The sequence below is a fragment of the Loxodonta africana genome, chromosome 23 (assembly GCF_030014295.1).
Source record: "Loxodonta africana isolate mLoxAfr1 chromosome 23, mLoxAfr1.hap2, whole genome shotgun sequence".
NCBI lineage: Eukaryota > Metazoa > Chordata > Mammalia > Proboscidea > Elephantidae > Loxodonta > Loxodonta africana.
This window is the reverse complement of record NC_087364.1, coordinates 76,243,617-76,256,113: the sequence shown is the minus strand read 5'-3', so window position 1 is coordinate 76,256,113 and position 12,497 is coordinate 76,243,617.

The window sequence follows — 12,497 nt, the reverse complement described above, 5'->3', positions numbered from 1 at the left end:
TGTTTTTTAAATAAGGTCGCTTCATTGCCTCAGTGTTTTGATGTCTATAATCCCCTTCTCCTTTCACATAAGTTTCATCTTAAGTCTCTGCTGAAGAACAACACCGCGCCTGGAGGACACGTTCTCTGGCTCACCTTGTTTTTGTGACAACAGATAAGTTTTGTCACTGTCTCAGCAAGAAATTCAACAGTTCGTGCTCTTCAGGTATCACCAAATAAAATCTTATTCTTGTCCAGGGCACAGTAAAATTCAACTTTGAACAAGAAAATAGGTGATTAAAGCCAAAGCCGACATCATGTGATAAAGGACTTCTTATAAAAAGCAACTCCCGTAGTGTTACGCTAAAGTATAATTTTCAGAAAGGTACAATCCTGACTTTCATAAACATATAAAATGATGTATGTCAAAGATTTGTTTCAACTAATCAATTAATAAGGCAATCAGTATGCATTTAAGACCATTTCAGAGATGAACATGAAGAACAGACAGACAGACAGAAGGCCATCAGAAATGGTGAGATGAATTCGCTTATAGATGCAAAGCTGGTTTATATTCCATGGAGAGCAGCTAAATGACATCTTTGAGGTATCTTTCTCTACAGGGTACAAATCAGTTCTGTTTCTACCGGACACGATCATTTGCATTTCTACGGCGACAAATCATCGGTGTTAACACTATATTATGCAACTTCTACCTCTTCAGCGTTATAAAACCACCTAGTCAACAGGAAGGTGATCAAAAGTGTGCAACCCGAAGAGAATCAGATAATTCCTGTAGGATCTACTAGACAACACCCAATGTGCCATTCACAATCACAGAATAGTAATCTCTTTTGCCCATTTCCAACTCTTGGCAATTTTCTGAGACAACTTAAGTCAGGGTCACCCCATTTCTCTGCCTCACTCTTGACTTTTCTCAGTAATGATGTAACAGTGATGCTTACATTGTTCCTTTTTTTTTTTTTTTTTGTATCAGGAACAACACTTCATTGATTCTCCTTATGCATATATTTTAAAACATATATTTATTGATTTAGAAAAGTTTCCTATGGGTACAAATTTCCTTCAGGTAGAATTGCTAGGTCAAAAGGCACATGCATTGTAAAGAGTGATCAAATCGTCAAACTGCCCTGCCAAGACGCTGCACCAATTTTATTCCCAATACAAAGTATATGCGGATGCGGATATTCCCAAACCCTGCTAACGCTGAATATTACCAATTTTTGAAAACTTTAACATCTGATAGAAGCAAATTTTTGTTTTGACATGTCTTTTCATGATGATTAGTAATATTAGAAAAATATGCATATAGGTTATGTATCACTGAGCTGCCGTGAGGATTAAACAAAGCACTTATAGCCGCCCTTGCCATGATACAAAACACTCAACAACTGGACTTTCTTCTTCTTTTGAAAATCTGAAAACCTTTCACCATTACATTTTCTAGTTGTTATTGCTGGTATATAACAAAGCTATTGATTTTTTTATGTTCACCTTATGGTCACCTTTCTAGTTCTAGGAGTTTTTCAGTTGATTCTCATAGATATTCCAAGTAGAGGATCATAACACTTACAAATAGTGACAATTTGGTTTCTTTCTTCCCAATGTCTGTACCACATTTCTTTAGCTTTCTTATTCCATTAGTCGAATTCTCAAAACATCAGCTAGTGACGGAGGTCATGCCATGTATGCATGTTTTTTACTTCTACTTTAGTAGAAATTATTGCAATATTTTGTCATTAATTGAGTTATTTCTTACACATATCTAATAGCTCTTCTTTTTTAGTAATGGATGTAGAAGCGGGAAAGATGACAACTATTGGGAGGATGAGGTTATCCTGTCCAGCTCCTTTAAAACGTATGCCTATACCATTTGGTAATATTTAGGGTAAGCCCCTGTATGTTGGTGGTGTGTCACAGGGGTTAGCACACTATGACCCACAGGTCAACTACAGCTCACCATCTAATTTTGTCAATATAGTTTTGTTGGACAACAGCTATGCCCATTTATTTACACATTGCTTTCTACTATAACAGCCAAGCTAACTACCACAACCAAGACCATTTAGCTTGCAAAGACTAAAGCATTTGCCCACTGGCCTTTTAATGGAGTCCTGGTGGCACAGTGGTTAAGAGCTCAGCTGCTAACCAAAAGGTCAGCAGTTGGAATCCACCAGCCACTCCTTGGAAACCCTATCGGGCAGCTCTACTCTGTCCTGTAGGGTCACTATGAGTCAGAATCGACTCGATGGCAATAGGTTTGTTGTTTTTTGGTTTGGCCTTTTAACAGAAAAAACTTTGCCAAGCGTTGATATATAGGTTCTTTCAATAGTGCTTTTAAGAAGTATCTGAATTTGTTGGTCAGGAAAGTTCTAAAGATATCCTTCATTAAGAAAGCTAATTTTCCACAAAAACTAATTCAAAATGGACCAAAGACCTAAATATAAAACCAAAAGCTATAAAGATCACAGAAGAAAAAATAGGATCAACGCTAAAGGCCCTAATATACGGCATTAACAGATACAAACCATAGCCAACAACACACAAACTCCAGAAGATAAGCTAGATAACTGGGATCTTCTAAAAATTAAACACTCATGCTCATCAAAAGACTTCACCAAAACAGTAAAAAAAGAACCTACAGACTGGGAAAAAACTTTTGGCTATGACAAATTTGACAAAGGTCTAATCTCTAAAACCTACAGGAAAATCTAACATCTCTACAACAAAACAACAAATAATCCGATTAAAAAATGGGCAAAGGAAATGAACAGATGCTCCACCAAAGAAGACTCTTAAGTGGCCAACAGACACACATGAGGAAATGCTAGAGATCACTAGCTGTTAGAGAAATGCAAATCAAAACCACAATGAGATACCATCTTACCCCAAGCACTACTGGCATGAATCAAAAAAACAGAAAATAACAAATGTTGGAGAGGCTTCGGGGAGATTGAAACTCTTATGCACTGCAGGTGGGAATGCAAAATGGCATTTCCTTAGAAAGCAAGAAATAGAAGTACCATATGATCCAACAATCCCACTCCTAGGAATACATCCTAAAGAAGTAAGTGTTGATGTGTCATGGGGTTGGTAACCAGTGTCACAAAACAATATGTGTACTAATTGTTTAATGAGAAGTTAGTTTGTTCTGTAAACCATCATCTAAAGTATAATAAAAAATAAATAAACATAAATAAAGTCTACAGTAACTATACTAGTAACTGGTAATGAATTAGCATATTTTTTAAAAGAAAAAAAAAAAGAAAGCTAATTTTCATTTTTTGGCAAATATTTTTGGCCAGATAGCTAGTGCAGTACATTTATATTCATCTCTTTCTATTACGTGGGTTGTATTTTACAACTAATTTATCCCGGTGGGATCAGTCCTGCTCAGAATTTATTATTGTAGGGATTTTTATGGCAGAGGTCAGTGATGATTGATTTTTAAGCTCAAAAACCTTTCATGTCAAGGTCACTTCCTCCATCCTTCATGGTACCGGATTCTGGAGTCTTAAACAGAGTGGTTCTCTGAGGACCTGATTTGACCCCATTGCATTTACTCTTTGCATTAGTCCTTTTCTGCTCAGAGAGCAGGTACACGTATGTATAAGAAGGTAAGATAAATTCTTTACCTTTCAAGGCAAAGCCACATGTATCTAGAACGACAGGAATTTTTCTACCAAACCAGAGCGTCTGTTCTTGATTATATTCTCTACAGACTTTTATTTGAATGGTCTGAAATGATTTATCAAAGTCTCGTGTAAACAGTTGACGTTCTAGAGAGAGAGTCTGAAAGATATACAAACCATTAGTTTTCCAGATTCTGCCTACTTGATTACTCTTCGGAAAAGATTACCAGAAATTTCCATATCTGGAGTGATGTGGGGAAAAACTTTTCTCTCTTGATGAACTGGTGTTTTTTCTTTTTTTATAGGGCAGAGAGTTGTTTAAACACTTTCTACTTTTGCCCCATTGCCGAGGAGTTTCGAGCTAAGCTGTGAGGTCCTTACTTACGTTGAGCTAGCAGCGGTGCTTCTCTGCTCCTGGTACTCAGAAGATTGTAATTCTCTGCTGGCTGCCTTGGAAGTAGGTTGGCCATGTGACTTATTCTGGCCAATAAAATACGAGCAGAAGTGACGTGTTTCACTTCTAGGTCATAGCACTCAGTTGCTAGAGGTCAACTAGCTCTCCTTCCCCTGCCTTAGTGGCCAGGACAGCGACGGCTAAGGCATAGCGTCTGTCAGCCAGGGGGCGAAGCTAAGGAGCAGACTCAGAAGCAACTTTCAAACCAGACTGGGTACAAAACACGAGCAAGAAATAGGCTTACCCTGTATTACGCCCTTCAGATCCTGAGCTCATCTGCTACCGGGGTCTACCTAGCCTGTCCCAGCTGGTAACTAAGCACTATGTTAAATTGCTTGAAATACTGTTTTTAAAAGCATATTCCTACATCTATTCTCTGTTATTTCATTTTCATGCTTTTTAAAAGTCCAACTGCTTGCATTTCTCTTCATTTTTAAAAGAAATTATATTCCCACTCTCTGTTATTTCTTATCCTTTGTCTTTTTTACTTTAAATAGCTTTTGACTTTACTAAATCAGGGGCTTTGAGAGTAACCTGCTCCTTTTCATTTTTTACAATTGTTTTTGAAAGCAGGTAGAGTGTTAAAATATGGGCACAAATTTCTGAATATGGGGTTTATGTGGTCAAGCTGACTGGCCCAACTAAAAAAATGAAAAAAAATCTGACTACTGGCTTTATACGTAAAGTCCACAGTAGCTTGTTTGTTTTTTTTGTGTGTGTTTAACAGCTGGTTAGCCCTCTTAATACTGTCGCCCCCCATGACCGTGACCTCCTGGTATAGGTCTGCAGATAACTTACCTTGGTGTCTCTTTGCCCCTGTAGGTATTTCTTTGTTAAGGAACATTTGTAAACGATCATTAAACTGCTACTGGCACTGGGCATTTCCTGGTACTGTTGTTTTGAAGATCTGCTGCTACCAGAGGCAGAAGAGAGCCCCGAAACTCACTTTTTCTTGAACATCATTTAACCTTCAGAGACTAGGAAGCCCTCCAGGTACAGGGCCAGCAGAAGGTCAGTCCCTGAAATCCTAGAAGGAGCCTAGCGTCTATTATTTTCCTTGATTGGCCACTTGTGTCAGAGACCGGGCAGTGATTCCAGCTCCCCTTGAGGTGGAAATGTGACCAAGTGCCACCTCTGTTGAATATGAAATCATCCGCTTGCATAAGCAAAGCTGCGTTTACACAGTATCTGTCAAACGTTGAAACACAAGGTGGAGCCGGTACTTTTCTCCTTCCTCGTGCCAGAACCCCATCTTTACTTATCCAACACTCTGGAGCACCTGCTACGTTCCAGGAGGTCTTCTAGGCCCTTGAATGGTGTTTGTTTCCGTGAATGAAACGAAGGCCACTGCTCTCTGTAGCCTGTGCTCTCGCAGGGGGAGATGGACACTGAGCACAATAAATACGCTGGTAAGTACTCCAAAAGGTCGGCAGTTCGAATCCACCAGGCGCTCCTTGGAAACCACATGGGGCAGTTCTACTCCATCCTATAGGGTCGTTATGAGTCGGAATCGACTCAACGGCAACGGCGCAGGAGTGCCTGAGGCATGGGCTGCAATGCTAAACCAGATGGAAAACAAGCCTCGTCAAGAAGGTGTCATCTGAGCAAAGACCTGAAAGAGGTGAGGCCATTGGCTAAGCAGGTATTTGGGGAAGAATCTTGCAGACAGACAGGGGAACCAACGCAAAAGCCGTAAGGTGGAGTGTGCCTGGGGTACTCAAAGAACAGCAAGGGGTCCGGGAGCTGAAGTGGGGTAGACTGTGGTATAAAGGACATCAGAGAGGCAATAGAAGAGGGGGGAGATCCTATAGGGCCATAAGCTTTTTCCTGAGAGAGCTGGGGAGCCAGTGAGGGGTTCTGAGCAGCAAGTGACCTGCTGACTAAGGTTTTAAAGTATCTTTCTGACTGTTGTGTTGAGAACAGACCCTAAGGCGCAGGGTTGAAGCAGGGACGCCAGTTAGGAGGTATTACTGAAACCCAGGCGAGAAATGATGGTGGCTCAGACCAGGGTATGACTGTGCAGGCAGTGAGAAGTGTTTGTATTCTCGACATATGCACAGGCGAGCCATCAGGGTTTCTGGATGGATTACCAAACCAAGACCCATTGCCAACGAACTGATTCCAACTCATAGCAACCCTATAATAGGACAGAGTAGAACTGCCCCATAGGGTTTCTAAGGCTGTAATCTTTATGGAAGCAGACTGTCACATCTTTCTCCACGGAGCAACTGGTGGGTTTGAACCATTGATCTTTTGGTGAGCAACCGAGCACTTAACTACTGTGCCACCAGGGCTCCTTCTGGATGGATTAGATATGGGATATGAGATAAAGGTGTCAAGGATGCCTCAAAGTTTTCTGGCCTAAACTAAATATGGTAAAAATGTTGGCAGAAGGCAGACCTATGTTAAATAAGATTCGATTCACGCCGTCTAAAAGAGAAAGCTTTGTATTCACTCAGGGGTGGATTGACCAGCAAGCAAGGTACGCACGGGCTTACTTGTACTTACTTACCAATCTGTAGTGAACCGTTAGGTGAAGTTGTTCACCACAGATTAGTAAGTAAGCACAAGTAAGCCTGCGCATACTTTGCTTATTGGGTCATCGTTCCTGCATTTGCTAGAAATTAGGTTTTAGTGATATCTACACCAGGTTTATGGAGGATCCGAAGGTCCGTTCTCTCAGTGTTTCCCCTCTGCTATGTCTGCCCCATGCCTGCTGAGTTTACTGGACTTTCTCCTCTTTTTGTTTTATCAGTCCATTCCTTGTATAACTCTGAGAATAAACTGCCCTAAACAAGTCACCTAGCGCTACAGCAGTCATAAACCATCCACAGTAAATTAGGCGGCGCCTTGTAAACGCAGTTCACGAGGCAGTTAAAATTTCCCCACATGAAAGTGACACTTGGTTGGCACATTTACAGCATCCACAGACTAAAAGACCAGCCGCTCTTGCAGCTCTGTTGTGAACGGCTGCAGCTGGTGTTATTCCATACACGGCGCTCCTTTTACTGAGCTGTGGTCCACCGTCCCAGAAAAGAGATGCAGCAAGATTCGTGAAAACTGTTTTGGCTTTGGAGTCAGACCAGACTGCACTGGAATTCTACTGCTGCTACTTATTAGCTGTGTGGTACTGCAAAAGTTGCAGAACCTCTCTGAGCCTCACTCATGTTCCTTATTCTTAACCTGGGAACAACAATTTCCATCTTGCTCTGACACTGTGACGATTTAAAACAATGTCTATAAAGCCTGGCATACAGCAGGTAGTGAGCAAATAGAAATATTATTATAATAATATAATATCCTAGTATTAATTATTCTCATCCTATATGGGAGTGCTGGTGGCACAGGGGTTAAGAGCTCGGCTGCTAACCAAACGGTCAACAGTCTGAATTCACCAGCTGCTCCTTGGAAACCCTATGGGGCAGTTCTACTCTGTCCTGTAGGGTCACCATGAGTCAGAATCGACTCGATAGCAATGAGTTTTTTTTTTTAATATTGCTATATAACATTATTATTGGCATTAATATATAGATAAATTCTAATTATTAATGTAGTAATTATAATGGCAATAACATGACAATGATGTCTAAGGCAGAATGAATCCTATTGCTTTTATCAGAAGAAATAAAATTGTGACCATGTTGGGTCTAGAGTATTGCTAGCCTATATACTAACAGTGGCTCAGATGAAAAGGAGGCACAAATTGAAAACGTGTCAGCCTTAAACAGGGCTGATGGAAAACAGGGCAACCGACAGCTGTTTCCTGATGTGGCCATGATACTGCAAGAGCTGGAAGACGGAGGAAGATTGTGCTACCCAAGGCGTGTTTGCAAACAGAACTTCTGCTGTCAGCCACCCCCTCAAGATTTAGGATGGCAGTCTGCTCCCGTAAAGATTTATAGCCTTGGAAAGCCTATGGGGCAGTTCTACTCTGTCCTATAGGGTCTCTATGAGTCGAAGTCGACTTGACGACAGTAGGTTTGATTTGGTTTTATCTTTAACAGTCACAGGGTTTTTAATGAAAGAACTTTGCAATTATTTCCCCAAAACTTCTAACACCCAAGGCAACTTTACTATGCATTTCCAACTAGATACGCATGGTTTTTAAGTTTTCCCCTTCTGCCATACTTTCTCTAACACTGGCTGGTTAGATTAGGATCCTCAGAAAATAAAATTCAAATTAGAAGTTAAAGCCACATCCTAGCCATCAAACTAGGGCTCTGAAATGCAAAATTTATATGTGATTCCCTGAGAAAAACAAAAAGGTGGTATTTGGGGACTTCCAGGGGGTTACAGCATTACGGATTTTATGGATTTCCATGCAATTCTCTTGGAAAAGATAAGGGAAAATCACAACTCTTGTGTATAAGATGCAGAGGAGAGAACAAGTGAAGGGGTTTATTCTCTGATCACCTTTTCCTGAACCAGGACCTGTGCCCAGCACCATCAGAGACGCCATCTTGCTGGTCCTCAGAAGGTGGATGCTATGCTTCCATGTTACAGGTGAGGAAACTGAGACGGGGAGAGATTAGGTAACAAGCCCAGGTCCACACACGGTAAGCAGGACAGCTAGATGAGAACATAGGCCTCTTCCACTTTGCCAGAGAGCTCTTTCTTCACGCTTCCTGTCAGCAAGGAAGGCCCCAACCCTGCTCTTCTCCTCACCCTGCCTTTTCTCCGGGACACCAGGCAGCTTTTCATTTCGTCGTCTGTTTGGGATCAACACCACCACTATGTGGCCACACTCTGACTCATGGGGCTGTGTAACCTCATAGTGTAACCCCACTAAAGGCCTGCGGAGAAATCCTGTAGAAGTTCCCAGCGTGCACAGTGGGTTTTACCTACTAATAGCAGACCACCGATGCACTATTTTGAAGCGAACTTGAATCTTCCAAATTGTATGAAAGCCCTACATATCCGCTGGGAGAATTAAAACTGGTTATTTCTAGTAATTACAAATTATATCACTCCATTTTACACATGGATGGTTAGAAAAGCCACCACAGGCTATAAAATCATTGGCTAATGAAAAGAACATCCTAAGGTTTTTATTTATTGTCTCTGCTATCAGAGGCGACCACAGCCACTGTTACAAATGTGTAAACAACCTCGATGATGGTTTAATGTGCTTATCGCGCGTCTCCAACGTTTGCTGCCCACCGAGATGAAGCTTTGTGCTCCTGTGTGGTGTGTAATTAAAACCCTGTTACTCAAAAGAGAAGCAGAGACAGTTATCAACTAATTTATGAAAGAAACAGGAAGGGTCTTATATTACCAGCCGGAGCAGCAGCAGAAGTTTTGATGTAGGTGTGGACATTAGTGTGACTTTAGTGGCCGACTTCTTGGCCACGAAGCCTTCACACGAGGCTGTGTCTGCGTGATAAGAGCAGGTGGACAGATCCAGCTTCCAGAGCTGCTTTAGTCACCTGCGTCCCTGCCTGAGAGCTCCTAGGCTTCCCGAGAGTGCTGCACCCAGAGTTCAAAGAGCTGGCATAAAGCCAAGGAGGCTCACAAGTCCCCTGCCCCGACCCCCACAGGACAACTGGACAACCAGAAAACCCAAAACCAAACCTGTTGCCGTCAAGTCGATTCTGACTCATAGCAACCCTATACAGGGTAGAACAGCCCCATAGAGTTTCCAAGGAGCGCCTGGCGGATTCAAACTGCCGACCTCTTGGTTAGCAGCTGTAGCACTTAACCACTATGCCACCAGGGTTTCCAACTGCACAACAGATAGATGCAAATTTACAGCCTCCTGCTCCTCAGAGAGCTTAGGTCTGTGGGACTGGCCAGAGACTAGGCCCTATAAAAATATTTTGAAAACTAAAAACAAACAGAAACAACCACCCTAAGAGTCAATGATCTGTCTGATTTTATTCCTCCAGGAACAGTTCCTTGAAAACCAACAACAGCCCCTGAAGAAACTGTCCTTTTTGTCCAGGCACCTAAAGCTTGCTGCCTTCTTCTCCTGGCTGGAACTGACGAGCTCGTGGCAACCCCCAGCACAGCCTGGCTCTGCAGAGTGAACTACTTATGTCACAGCAATGCTGAGACTGGCCTTGAACCTGCCTGGGATGCTCCCCAGGGGACTACAGAGTAGGCAATAAGGATGCAGAGGTGTGGAGCCCCTGAAGAGAGTGCTTTCAACCTGAAGTCGACCAAAGAAATACTTCTGCCTTTGAAGAGTTTGCATTGTTGAGGATGGATTCTGTTTTAAAATGGAAAACTCCTCAGCCATTGATCCTGCCTTCGAATGCTCTGAACCATTCTCCAAACCTACCCCTACTCCCTGGCTCCGCACTGCACCCCACCTGGCAGGTCCCTGCAGCAAATGTACCGAAGGCAGTGCCTGATCGCCAGGAACAGAAGAAGCAGTTGGGTGCGTCTGGATGGTTACGGGTATTCCCATCGGTTCTCCCTTGCACTCTCTGTGGTTCATGCAGACCTTCCTTTGATTTTAAATTCTAAATCAGCAAGATTTCTCACAGAAAGCAGGCTTGTTAATAATACACTTTTTAAAAAAGAGGCTAAACGTACAAAATTAATTTTGCATTATATAATTCCAGAGGAAAATTAATAAAGATTGTGCCAACGTAAATAGCTAGTTTTTCCCGGGAGAGGTGTTCTTTATCTAAAAACCACTCACCTGTCACTCAGCATCTCAGATGACTACTGAAACACAGAAGATGGAGACAGCAGCTGAGAGCCCACATCCGAACAAACTACAGATTCTTGATTGCCTATTCTCCTATTAGCTTGATTTCCCCCATGCTCAGGGAGACACAAGTCTGTCAGCTGCAACGAATCATCTAGAAAAGAAAAGGGAAAGCAGATCCATCCTCAACTGGGGCAGACCTGAGAAGCCCAGTTGAGACCACAAGCACTCAGAAGAGAGTGATTCAGCCATGCTGCTCTTTGGAGAATGAGGACCAAGACAAGACACTGTGCTGCTTTGTGACAGGCTAACATCGTCCAGCTAGTCCTGGCTGGAAACCAGGCAAACTAGCTGGAGTGTACAGAGAACAGGCCATTGCTGTCAGTGGGAACACTCGGCTTTCAGAGCCATTCATTCCACTTTCCCTTTCCACAATGCAGCTAAAAAAAAATTAGTTTATTTACCTCCAACTCCTAACAACCAAGACTACTTTTTGGTTCAAAAGAATTAAGGAGTTGACAAAGAATAGGTGAAAACTGAAGAGTTGAGCCACATTAGAAGATCCAATTTTGGTATTACAATGGAGTAGTTATCCTGCGAAGAGAAAGGATAAACTCATAAAATTAATCAGATAACCCACTGTCATCGATTCTGACTTACAGTCACCCTATAGGCCAGAGTAGAACTTTCCCATATGGTTTCCAAAGAGTGGCTAGTGGATTTGAACTGCGGACCTTTTAGTTAGCAGCCAAGCTCTTAAACACGGCGCCACCAGCACTCAACCAAACTCATTGCCTTTGAGTTGATTCAACTCATGGGGACCCCATGTGCTACTGAGCAGAACAGCTCCACAGGGTTTTCTTGGCTGTAATCTTTATGGAAACATTATCAGGCCTTTCTTCTGTGCTGCTGCTGGGTAGGTTCAAACCACAAACCTTTGGGTTAGCAGCCACGTAAACCATTTGTGCCACCTGGGGACCTTAAAAAATAGCGAGGGCCAAAATCATCCTTTCCTGTGAAAGCCCCGTGCTTCTCAGCTTCTCAAATGCTGTGCTCCTGTCTGTGGCTCAGGGTCATTTCGAACTGATGTGGTGCACAGTCCCAGAGGTGGAACAAGGCCCACAGTCACGACATGCGCACTGGAGTAGGACAGGCATGGAGAGGCAGCGATGGGAGAAGGTGCAGCCGAGAACACGAAACACAGCACATAGGTACGAAGAAAGAGAAAGGAAGGTGCCCGTCCAGGGGGTGCTGCCTTCAGGGAAGCGCATGGTGAAAGCCTCGTTACCAGACCCATGGGCCAAGGTGAGAACAAATTTGAAGTACTGCGGAATCAAGTGATGTGGAAATTTAGTGGTCTTGAAATCCTCACTGAGGGATGCGTTGATTCCTGAATGAGGGGGGAGTTCAGCTTTCGTTGGGGAGGGAAGTGACCATAGCTGTTTCCAGACGAGAACTCTATGGGCAGGAGCCATGCAGTGGTGGACGCCAGGATTGATGGGCTCCCAGTGCAGAAGTGGCCCTGAAGCCTGAAATCTCTGCAAAGTCCATGATGGTCTGGTCATTTGTCTCTTTCCTGTGAAGGCTGAGCAAAGCATGTGAAGCTACAGCCTGTCTTTGACAGTGGAATATTGTTCCCTTTTTGCAGAAACAGCAAATTACAAGCTGAAGGAAGCAATCTTTGTCTTAGCAATATTTGCATTCTCCAGGAAACCATTTTCTCTGAAACCTGACAGAGGCTTTTGGCTTGCTGTACC